The sequence below is a fragment of the Papio anubis genome, chromosome 4 (assembly GCF_008728515.1).
Source record: "Papio anubis isolate 15944 chromosome 4, Panubis1.0, whole genome shotgun sequence".
Taxonomy (NCBI): Eukaryota; Metazoa; Chordata; class Mammalia; order Primates; family Cercopithecidae; genus Papio; species Papio anubis.
In genome coordinates this window covers 152,772,139-152,782,033 of record NC_044979.1, presented here as the reverse complement: position 1 = coordinate 152,782,033, position 9,895 = coordinate 152,772,139, and the positions used below count along the sequence as shown (strand labels likewise).

General features: G+C 40.1%; 1 non-coding gene across 1 annotated transcript; it reads right to left on the bottom strand.

The window, feature by feature from the left end:
• Positions 1-2,756: 2,756 nt before the first annotated feature.
• Positions 2,757-2,863, bottom strand: LOC116274854. Its single transcript, XR_004183608.1, has one exon. It is a non-coding gene; the product is annotated as a U6 spliceosomal RNA (small nuclear RNA).
• Between the last annotated feature and the right edge of the window lie 7,032 nt (positions 2,864-9,895).

Genomic DNA, 9,895 nt, shown 5'->3' with positions numbered 1-9,895 from the left:
AGCACTTTGGGAGGCTGAGATGGGAGGATCACTTGATCCCAGGAGTACAAGGATAGTGAGACCCAGTCTCTACAAAGCATTAAATATTAGCTGGGCCTGATGGTATACACCTATAATACTAGCTATTCAGGAAGCTGAAGTAAGAGAATCACTTCAAGAGCTGGAGGCTTCGGTGAGCCATGATCACACCACTGCACTCCAGTCTGGACAACAGAAAGAGACCCTGTCCCAGAAACAACAACAACAGGTAATAGATCCTTCCACTATTTACTTGCCATATTTTGTAACTCAAGTGAATCTTCCGTTCCTCTGTAATGTGGTTCATGAGAGGTTCTAGGATGTGTACATCTTTGAAATGGTTAAGAAATTTATTTACAAACTATTTAACAAGGAGTTAAATACCAAGGGAAATACAAGCCCATGAATAATCACAAAAAAGGATGATTTACTAAAGGGAAAGTTAGAGTTCTATGGACACACAGTGGAGAAAACCAACCTAAATTAGTAGAAGAGGAGGTCAGGAAGGTTTTCCTGGGGATTGAATGAGACCATAGCATCCTAAAAGAGGAAAAGGAGCGGGATTTAGAGAGTGTTGACTGAAGGCCTTGAGAAGAGAAAGCAAAACCAGGGAATCCTCCAGGGACTAAAAGGAGTGACTGCAGCGTCAATGATGGAGAGAGATGGGAAGGACAAGGGGGGAAAGCAGGTGGAGAGATGGCAAATAAGGACAGCAGGAGGGAATGCAACGAGATCTGACCAGGGAAATAAGGGTGAATCAGATCGAGCAGGGCTCCATCTATTATCAGCAATTTTCTCCAGAATGTTGACTGCCCTCAAGGAAAGAAAAATGAAGCCAATGAAAAGCTTAAAGCATGTAGAACTGATACAAAGAGAATTATGTCTCAGTAATATCACTCTAGCTTTGTTGGAGATTATGAATTAGTCCAGGAGAAAAGCAGTAGTGGCTTGTACCAGACCCTGCCAATAGAGATAGAAAGAAATGGATGGAATAGACATGCATTTAAGAAGGGTCAGCAGAGTGTGGTGAAGACTGGGCTGTGAGGCTGAAGTAAGAGAGAGCTGGGCAGGGGGATTATTGAGAAGTAGAGAAATAATGGTCAGTAAAAAGATGCATGGTCAGAGGAAAGTCAAGTGTAGAGAAAGGAGTGTGTGGACAAAGATTAAGTTGAAATACACCAAGCACCCTCTGAGATGGTGTCTTTGGAGGCCAGGACAAGATTTGCAGAGCCAGACGTTAAAAGAAAGACAGATACTGAGAGCTACCCACAGACTGGATTTGAGCATTTAGCTGAAAGAGCTCTTGAAAGAATGGACCCCAAAATTTTTTTTTTGTTTGTTTTTGTTTTTTGTTGTTGTTGTTGTTGTTTTAAATTTATTTATTATTATTATACTTTAAGTTGTAGGGTACATGTGCATAACATGCAGGTTTGTTACATATGTATACTTGTGCCATGTTGGTCTGCTGCACCCATCAACTCGTCATTTACATCAGGTATAACTCCCAATGCAATCCCTCCCCCCTCCCCCCTCCCCATGCTAGGCCCCGGTGTGTGATGTTCCCCTTCCTGAGTCCAAGTGATCTCATTGTTCAGTTCCCACCTATGAGTGAGAACATGCGGTGTTTGGTTTTCTGTTCTTGCGATAGTTTGCTAAGAATGATGGTTTCCAGCTGCATCCATGTCCCTACAAAGGACGCAAACTCATCCTTTTTTATGGCTGCATAGTATTCCATGGTGTATATGTGCCACATTTTCTTAATCCAATCTGTCACTGATGGACATTTGGGTTGATTCCAAGTCTTTGCTATTCTGAATAGTGCCACAATAAACATATGTGTGCATGTGTCTTTATAGCAGCATAATTTATAATCCTTTGGGTATATCCCCAGTAATGGGATGGCTGGGTCATATGGTACATCTAGTTCTAGATCCTTGAGGAATCGCCATACTGTTTTCCATAATGGTTGAACTAGTTTACAATCCCACCAACAGTGTAAAAGTGTTCCTATTTCTCCACATCCTCTCCAGCACCTGTTGTTTCCTGACTTTTTAATGATCGCCATTCTAACTGGTGTGAGATGGTATCTCATTGTGGTTTTGATTTGCATTTCTCTGATGGCCAGTGATGATGAGCATTTTTTCATGTGTTTGTTGGCTGTATGAATGTCTTCTTTTGAGAAATGTCTATTCATATCCTTTGCCCACTTTTTGATGGGGTTGTTTGTTTTTTTCTTGTAAATTTGTTGGAGTTCTTTGTAGGTTCTGGATATTAGCCCTTTGTCAGATGAGTAGATTGCAAAAATTTTCTCCCATTCTGTAGGTTGCCTGTTCACTCTGATGGTAGTTTCTTTTGCTGTGCAGAAGCTCTTTAGTTTAATGAGATCCCATTTGTCAATTTTGGCTTTTGCTGCCGTTGCTTTTGGTGTTTTAGACATGAAGTCTTTGCCCATGCCTATGTCCTGAATGGTACTACCTAGGTTTTCCTCTAGGATTTTTATGGTATTAGGTCTAACATTTAAGTCTCTAATCCATCTTGAATTAATTTTCGTATAAGGAGTAAGGAAAGGATCCAGTTTCAGCTTTCTACTTATGGCTAGCCAATTTTCCCAGCACCATTTATTAAATAGGGAATCCTTTCCCCATTTCTTGTTTTTCTCAGGTTTGTCAAAGATCAGATGGCTGTAGATGTGTGGTATTATTTCTGAGGACTCTGTTCTGTTCCATTGGTCTATATCTAAAAATATGGAACGCTTCACGAATTTGCGTGTCATCCTTGCGCAGGGGCCATGCTAATCTTCTCTGTATCGTTCCAATTTTAGTATATGTGCTGCCGAAGCGAGCACGGACCCCAAAATTTAATCAAAATTAAGCTCTCTTCAGTCATAGTTTTCTCAATTTCGATTTTTTTCTGAAGTATAGGAAAGAGAGAGAGTGTGTATGTGTGTGTTCTGATGGGAATTTTGCATAATCAAGACCTCAGATAGCCAGAAATAATTAAAATTTTTTGAAATTTTTTTGAAAGCCTAATGCCTTTCAAAATGATTATCTTTGTTTGAAATAATAAAAACAAAATTTGCTAGCAGGCCTTTTCCCAGATCTTGCTCACCTTGAAAAGTAAATAAAGAAAGAAGTAGGTTAATTTCTGTCCCAATCAAAATACTGCTTTCTCCTTTTTGTATCTGGGGAGTCAAACTATAGGTCAGCATCCAAGAAAAGATTTTAGTCTCCCTGTTCATCTAGACTTTTCCTTAAGATTCTAAATTCACCAAGTCCCATCTCTTTTCTCATCTATAATTCACATTTGCTTTTGTAATAGTCCTCTGTTCCTCTTTCCCTCTCTCCCTTCCTTCTTACCTCCCTCCCTCACTCTGAAAAAAATGAAACAATAACGATAACACCATCCCAATGTGTTGAGGATTTGCTGATCAGTTCACTGTGGTATGAAGCTGTCAATGGACAGTTTTTCTAAAATACACTCTTTTCTGTTCAACTGGACTAGACACTGGTCTATCTGTCATCAAGTTCCAGACTCACAACCCTGTGCTTTTTAGACATCTTTCTGGAATGAATGCGACAAAGAAGCAGTAGAGAGCAACTCAGTCTTCTCCAGAGGTATCAGGACAAAGACAGGAGGCTGAATGCATTGTCGTGATTCTCAAAGGTACCTCATAGAGCTTCATAAGCAATTCTGCTCTATGACAGGAGTATGCTAACTAGAACAGCAGTCAGAGTCGATGAGGCAATCAAATTGAAAAAGGAGGTTTTTTTCTCTCTCACACACACACTGCATTTTTATTCTGAATTACCGTTTTCATTAAAAATAAAATCCTCCCCCCGTATGGGTTGGATCTGTGTCCCCGTCTAAATCTCATGTTGAAATGTAACCTCCAAGGCTGGAGGTGGGGCCTGGTGGGCGGTGATTAGTTCGCGGGGGCAGTCTCTCATGGTTTATCGCCATCCCCCTTGGAGCTGTCATTGCGATAGTGAGATCTGCTTGTTTAAAAGTGTGTGGCACCTCCCTCCTCTCTCTCTTCCTCCTGCTCTGGCCGTGTGAAATCCTGGCTCCCCTTTTGCTTTCTGCCGTGACAGGAATCTTCCTGAGGCCTCCCCAGAAGCAAAAGCTGCCATGCTTCCTGGACTGGTCTGCAGAACCATGAGCCAATTAAACCTCTTTTCTTTATAAATTACCCAGCCTCAGGTATTTCTTTATAGCAATGTGAGAACAGACTAATATACCTCCCCCCACCTCGATCACCCCAATCTAATCATGAAAACACAAACTCAAACAGAGGAACCTTCTACCAAATACCTGGCCAGTACTCCCTGAATTTGTCATGATCATGACAAACAAAGAAAGACTGAGAAAGTATTCGGAACAGAACAGACTAAAAGACATGGCAACAAATGCAATGCTATCTCCTGCATGGGATCCTGGAAGAGAAAAAGGACATTTCATGGAAAAACTAGTGAAATCCAAATAACCTAAGCAGCAGTAAAGTACCAATGCTGGTTTTTAGTTCTGACAAATCTGTCATGAGAATGTAAATGGTTAACATCAGAGAAACTGATTGAGGGGTATACAGAAACTCAGTACTTATTTTGCTAATTCTCTGTTAATCTTAGCTTATTCCAAAATAAAAAGTTTATGTAAAAAATAGGAAATAAAACCTTCATCTTATTTTCTCCCCTCTGGTAGCTGCAATACTAAAATACAAAATAACATTTTATATGATGCAATGTATTCATCTCTGATCTATATTATTTTATCTAATACTCAGAGCTGCGACACGTGTTACCAGGCTTGATTTATCGCCCTTATTTTACATGCGAGGAAATGGAAGCTTTGAGAGGTGGTGACTTGCCAATATTTCACTGTGTTGGTTAGGGCACAAGATAAGCTATTTTTACAAGAAGATCTCGAAAATGCAATAGCTCAAAAAAAATTATTCCTTATTTTTCTCTCCTAAAACAGTGAAAAGATGTCATGAAATTGAGGGCCCAGGCTCCTATTTTGCGGTTCCCTTGGGTTTGCCCGTGTCATTAGGTAAAATGGACCCACCACATCTGCACGCCAGCCCAGAGGGAAGGGGAAAGAAGGTTAGGAAGCAGCATCTTATTAAGGACATTGCACACAATTGCCCACATAATTTTAATTTGCAACCCATTAACCAAAGTTAGCCTCTAATGGCTACTCCTAACCTAAAGAAGACGGAAATGTAGTCTAGCTGTGGGGCTACAACTCAAGAAGTAAAAGAGAGATAATTATGGGGACAAGTAACCAAATCTACATTTCCAGGTACTTTAGAAGTAGAAGCGGGCTTTTCATCAAGACCTTCTGATTTCAAGTTTGATGCTATTCCTCTTGCCTGTTGAATATACATTTGCACTGTATTCATCTACATATAAAAGTAAAACAAACAGTAAATGCAGCTAATTTTCTATTTTACTTAATATCTTTTTATAACTAAATTTGCCACTTAATAAAAACATTGAATTATTAATCATTTCTTTTTGGGTCACATCCCTCTGATGTTCATGTATTTTGTGACATCAATTTAAATATGTAAATACCTTCTAGAACGCATATCTAATATAGCACTGGCTTTAACATTTCTCTTAAAGCTAGAGAAAGACTAAGGTACTAGGCAGAAAGCCAAAGAAGCCAACACAGCACAGCTGCTCTGTGCTCTGTTGGCTTCTTTTGTCAATTTCTCTGTGACCATAGAAAAACTATTTATCTGATCTTTTCAAGATTCAATCCAGGTTTTGTAGGAACTAAAGATTATATGTGATTTAGAGACTCTCTTTAAGAAAAATACCCAATTATTAATCTAAAATTAAGTATGAAGGGAAATACTTATATGATAAATAAAATCAGAGCAATTAAAAAAATTAAATACAGAAAACTAGCTGGGTATGGCCAGGCGCGGTGGCTCACAACTGTAATCCCAGCACTTTGGGAGGCCGAGGCGGGCAGATCACAAGGTCAGGAGATTGAGACCAACGTGGCTAACACAGTGAAACCCTGTCTCTACTAAAAATACAAAAAATTAGCCGGGTGTGGTGGCGGCGCCTGTAGTCCCAGCTACTCGGGAGGCTGAGGCAGGAGAATGGCGGGAACCTGGGAGGCGGAGCTTGCAGGGACCCGAGATCGCACCACTGCACTGCAGCCTGGGCGACAGAGCAAGACTCCTTCTCAAAAACAAAAACAAACAAACAAAAAATTAGCTGGGTGTGACAGTAATGGGTCTATGGTCCCAGCTACTCAGGAGGCTGAGGTGGGAAATCACTTGAGCCCCCGAGATCAAGACTGCAGTGAGCCAAGATCATGCCACTGCACTGCAGCCTGGGTGTCAGAGTGAGACCCTGTCTCTAGATAGATAGATAGATAGATAGATAGATAGATAGATAGATAGATATTTTAAAATAAAAAATTTAGAAGTTGATAAAAGCCACAAATACCAAAAACCTCTGAAATATAAGATGTTTTTATTCTGCCTGACATATAATACTTTTCTCCCTACATTGTTTGCTACATACTCATTGATATCTTTATATGGTGACAGTTTTGTAATATTTTCTAAAAGGTGTTTAAAATTAGTTTTAACATGACTGACTAAAATTGCTTTTCTAATATTATAGTTGGGATTTATTTTTAAAAAGTAACTTCACATTTAGGTGTACTTGTATTACTATGACTCGTTTTACTTTATAAACACAAAAATTATAGTAAATTCTGTTTTGTCGGATCCCCATCAAAAAAAGAAAAAGAGCGTACTTATCATTACAATGTGCTGCAAAAGAGAAGCTCCACTTTGATGAGGCTTCAAAAACAAGTGAATTCTTTGCTTGCAATTTTGCACATTTGATGACTGGAAAAATTTTCCCCAAATTAGTTTCTAATGCCTTGCATTCCAAGCTTTTTTTCTCTTCTGCTAACAGAACCAGATTCCATGAGACACATCTGGGAATTACTCCCACCTCAGAACAACTAGCCACAACTTAACCATACATGAAAGTGACCAGAAGCCCCCAAATATATTCTGCTCTGTCCAAATGCATCCCCAACTCAACTTCCCCCAGCCAATTGCCAAAAATGCCCAACGTCACCGAGCATAAGATGAACCGTGATGAAGGGGAAGTCAGAAAAGAAAGAGACTGCACCAGTCTGAAGACTGTAGTTCCTCTCGTGAAGTTTACAAAAATATGTGATGATCTAATCACATTCTTAGGACCCCTCCCAGAGTCTTAGCTGGATCCTGTGCTACTGAAAACAGCATGGTACTGACACAAAAATAGACACATTGACCAATGGAACACGACAGAGAGCACAGAAATAAACCCACGCATTTATAGTCAACTGATTTTCAACAGAGGTGCCAAGAACACCCCATGGGAAAAGGATAGTCTCTTCAATAAATGGCGTTGAGAAAACTGGACACTCATATGCAGAAAAATGAAACTGGACCCTTGTCTTACACCACATACAAAAATCAACTCAGAATGGATTAAAGACTTAAACATAAGACCTGAAGCTATAAAGCTACTAGAAGGAAACAGAGGGGAAAAGCTCCACCACATTGATCTGGGCAATGATTTCTTGGAAACACAGAAGCAACAAAAGCAGAAACAAACAAATAGGATTGCATCAAATTTACAAGCTTAAGCTTTTTTTTCCTCTGTTTTTTACATATGCAAAAAGGATAATATTGGCCTATCTTATGGAAAGGCTCCAGTGGGGTACACATAAGTAAACAGTTTGAAAATGAAATACTCTCGGGAAAATCGGTACAGGTCGACTTGCCACCTCCCAAACCTATCATCCCAGTAAATGTAAACGTAAGTAACTTTCTGGTTTATCACACTATCTGTGTTCTTTTCTTTTTATCTCCACTTTTTTTTTTTTTTTTTTTTTTTTTTTGAGACAGTCTCACTCTGTCGCCCAGGCTGGAGTGCAGTGGCGTGATCTCGGCTCACTGCAACCTCTGCCTCCCGGGTTCAAGCGATTCTCTTGCCTCAGCCTCCTGAATAGCTGGGATTACAGGCACACACCACCACCACCAGGCTAATTTTTGTATTTTTATTAGAGACAGGGTTTCACTGTGTTGGCCAGGATGGTCTTGATCTCCTGACCTCGTGATCCGCCCGACTTGGCCCCAAAGTGCTGGGATTAAAGGCGCGAGCCGCTGTGCCTGGCCTTTATCCCCACTTTTATGTAGAATTCTATGATCTCCTTCCTCCCACCTGGCTTATATTTTTTCTTTTTATTTTCTGCTTTTCCTCTTCCCTTTTTCTCCACCCTCCCGCCCCTCTCCTCCCACCCAGTCTCCAATTCCTGTTGTTTGTGTCCACTTATGTGCTAGCAGAGCTGCTCCCTTGGCCTTTTCTAAGCTGCTTTTCATACCTTTAAAACCTCCAGAGGCTGGGAAACGCCATCCATCCAGAAGAGAAATGTAGCCACGTGATGCCTCACTCACCAGATGGGATTTCAGGGTGACCCTGTCTGATTACCAGCCTCGACTTATGAAATGCAGCCAATGATGAAATTCATGGCAGGCAAATTCCCTGTTCAAGGTGGGGCAACAGCATGATGGATGGGCCAGCAGTGATGGACAGCTCTTCTGAATTTTGGTTCCTGGGTTTCCTCCAGCAAGGACTGAGTTGTTCCAGAGATAACACTCTACCAGGGGCTGGGCTCTGGGCTGAATGCTTGCTTAGGGATAACACCCTCATTACTCAGTAAAGCAAATTATTATTGACAATGTAAGATTTTAATTCATTTTGGTAATGTTTAAATTAAGCAGACAGCCTGGCATATGGATCAAGATTCCTAGAACTGTAAAAGATTCTCTCTTCCAAAGTATTAGTGAAACACAGAATTAAAGTAAAATGAAAGATGTATATATAGGATTTATATATAGAAGCTTCTTAATCCTATTTGTCATCTGTTCGTTCTTTTTGGGAAATAACTATGACAACTCACTATAATCTTAATCCTGCATAGTCGTTTGGTTTATATTTTAATACAGGACCCTATTTTAGTATTAGGAAATGAATTAGAAATCTAAATATGAAAAAAGTTGGGTGACTTTAATACACCTAATAACATTATCTCATTAATCCTCATGTTGTTTCTGAAAGATGTATGCAATGTATTTTATCTCCATTTTACAGAATGTGAAACCAAGATATCCCAAAGCGTTTTAACATAATTAAGGTCACACAGTGGCTCAGTGATACAGTCAGAAATAGAAGCTAGTTTTTCTAACAAGAAGGTCACTGAAAATTAATCAGAAACACAGCAGGTCCACTCTTTCTCTGATGGCTAGAAAATTCGTCTGAAGTTGAATACTGATTTGGGAAGGAATAAAGTCTTCACGGCTGGTGACTTATCATCTTTAGAAGATTTTCAGTCCAAAAACCTGTAACATAACTTGTAATCCTCACTTAGATTCGGTACATTACAGCAAAGATAGCTAAAAAAAAAAAAAAAAAAAAAAAGCCTATAAAGAAAATCTTATTCTTCCCCACCTATCTCATTTATAAAATTCAGAGAGTCATTCCTATGAAAAACAGAATCCATAGATTCCAATAAAAAAAAATACGTAGCTAGCTGGGTATGGTGCCATGCACCTACAGCTCCAGCTACTTGGGAGGCTGGGGTGGGAGGATCTCTTGAGCCCAGAAGTTCAAGCCTGCAATGAACTATGATCACACCACTGCACTCCAGCCTAGGAAACAGAGCAAGACCCCATCAAAGAAAAAACAAAGGAACAAAGGAAGGAAGGACAGAAAAGAGGAAAGAAGGGAAGGAAGGAAGGAAGGAGGGAGGGAGGGAGGGAGGGAGGGAGGGAAGGCAGGGAGGGAAGGGAGGG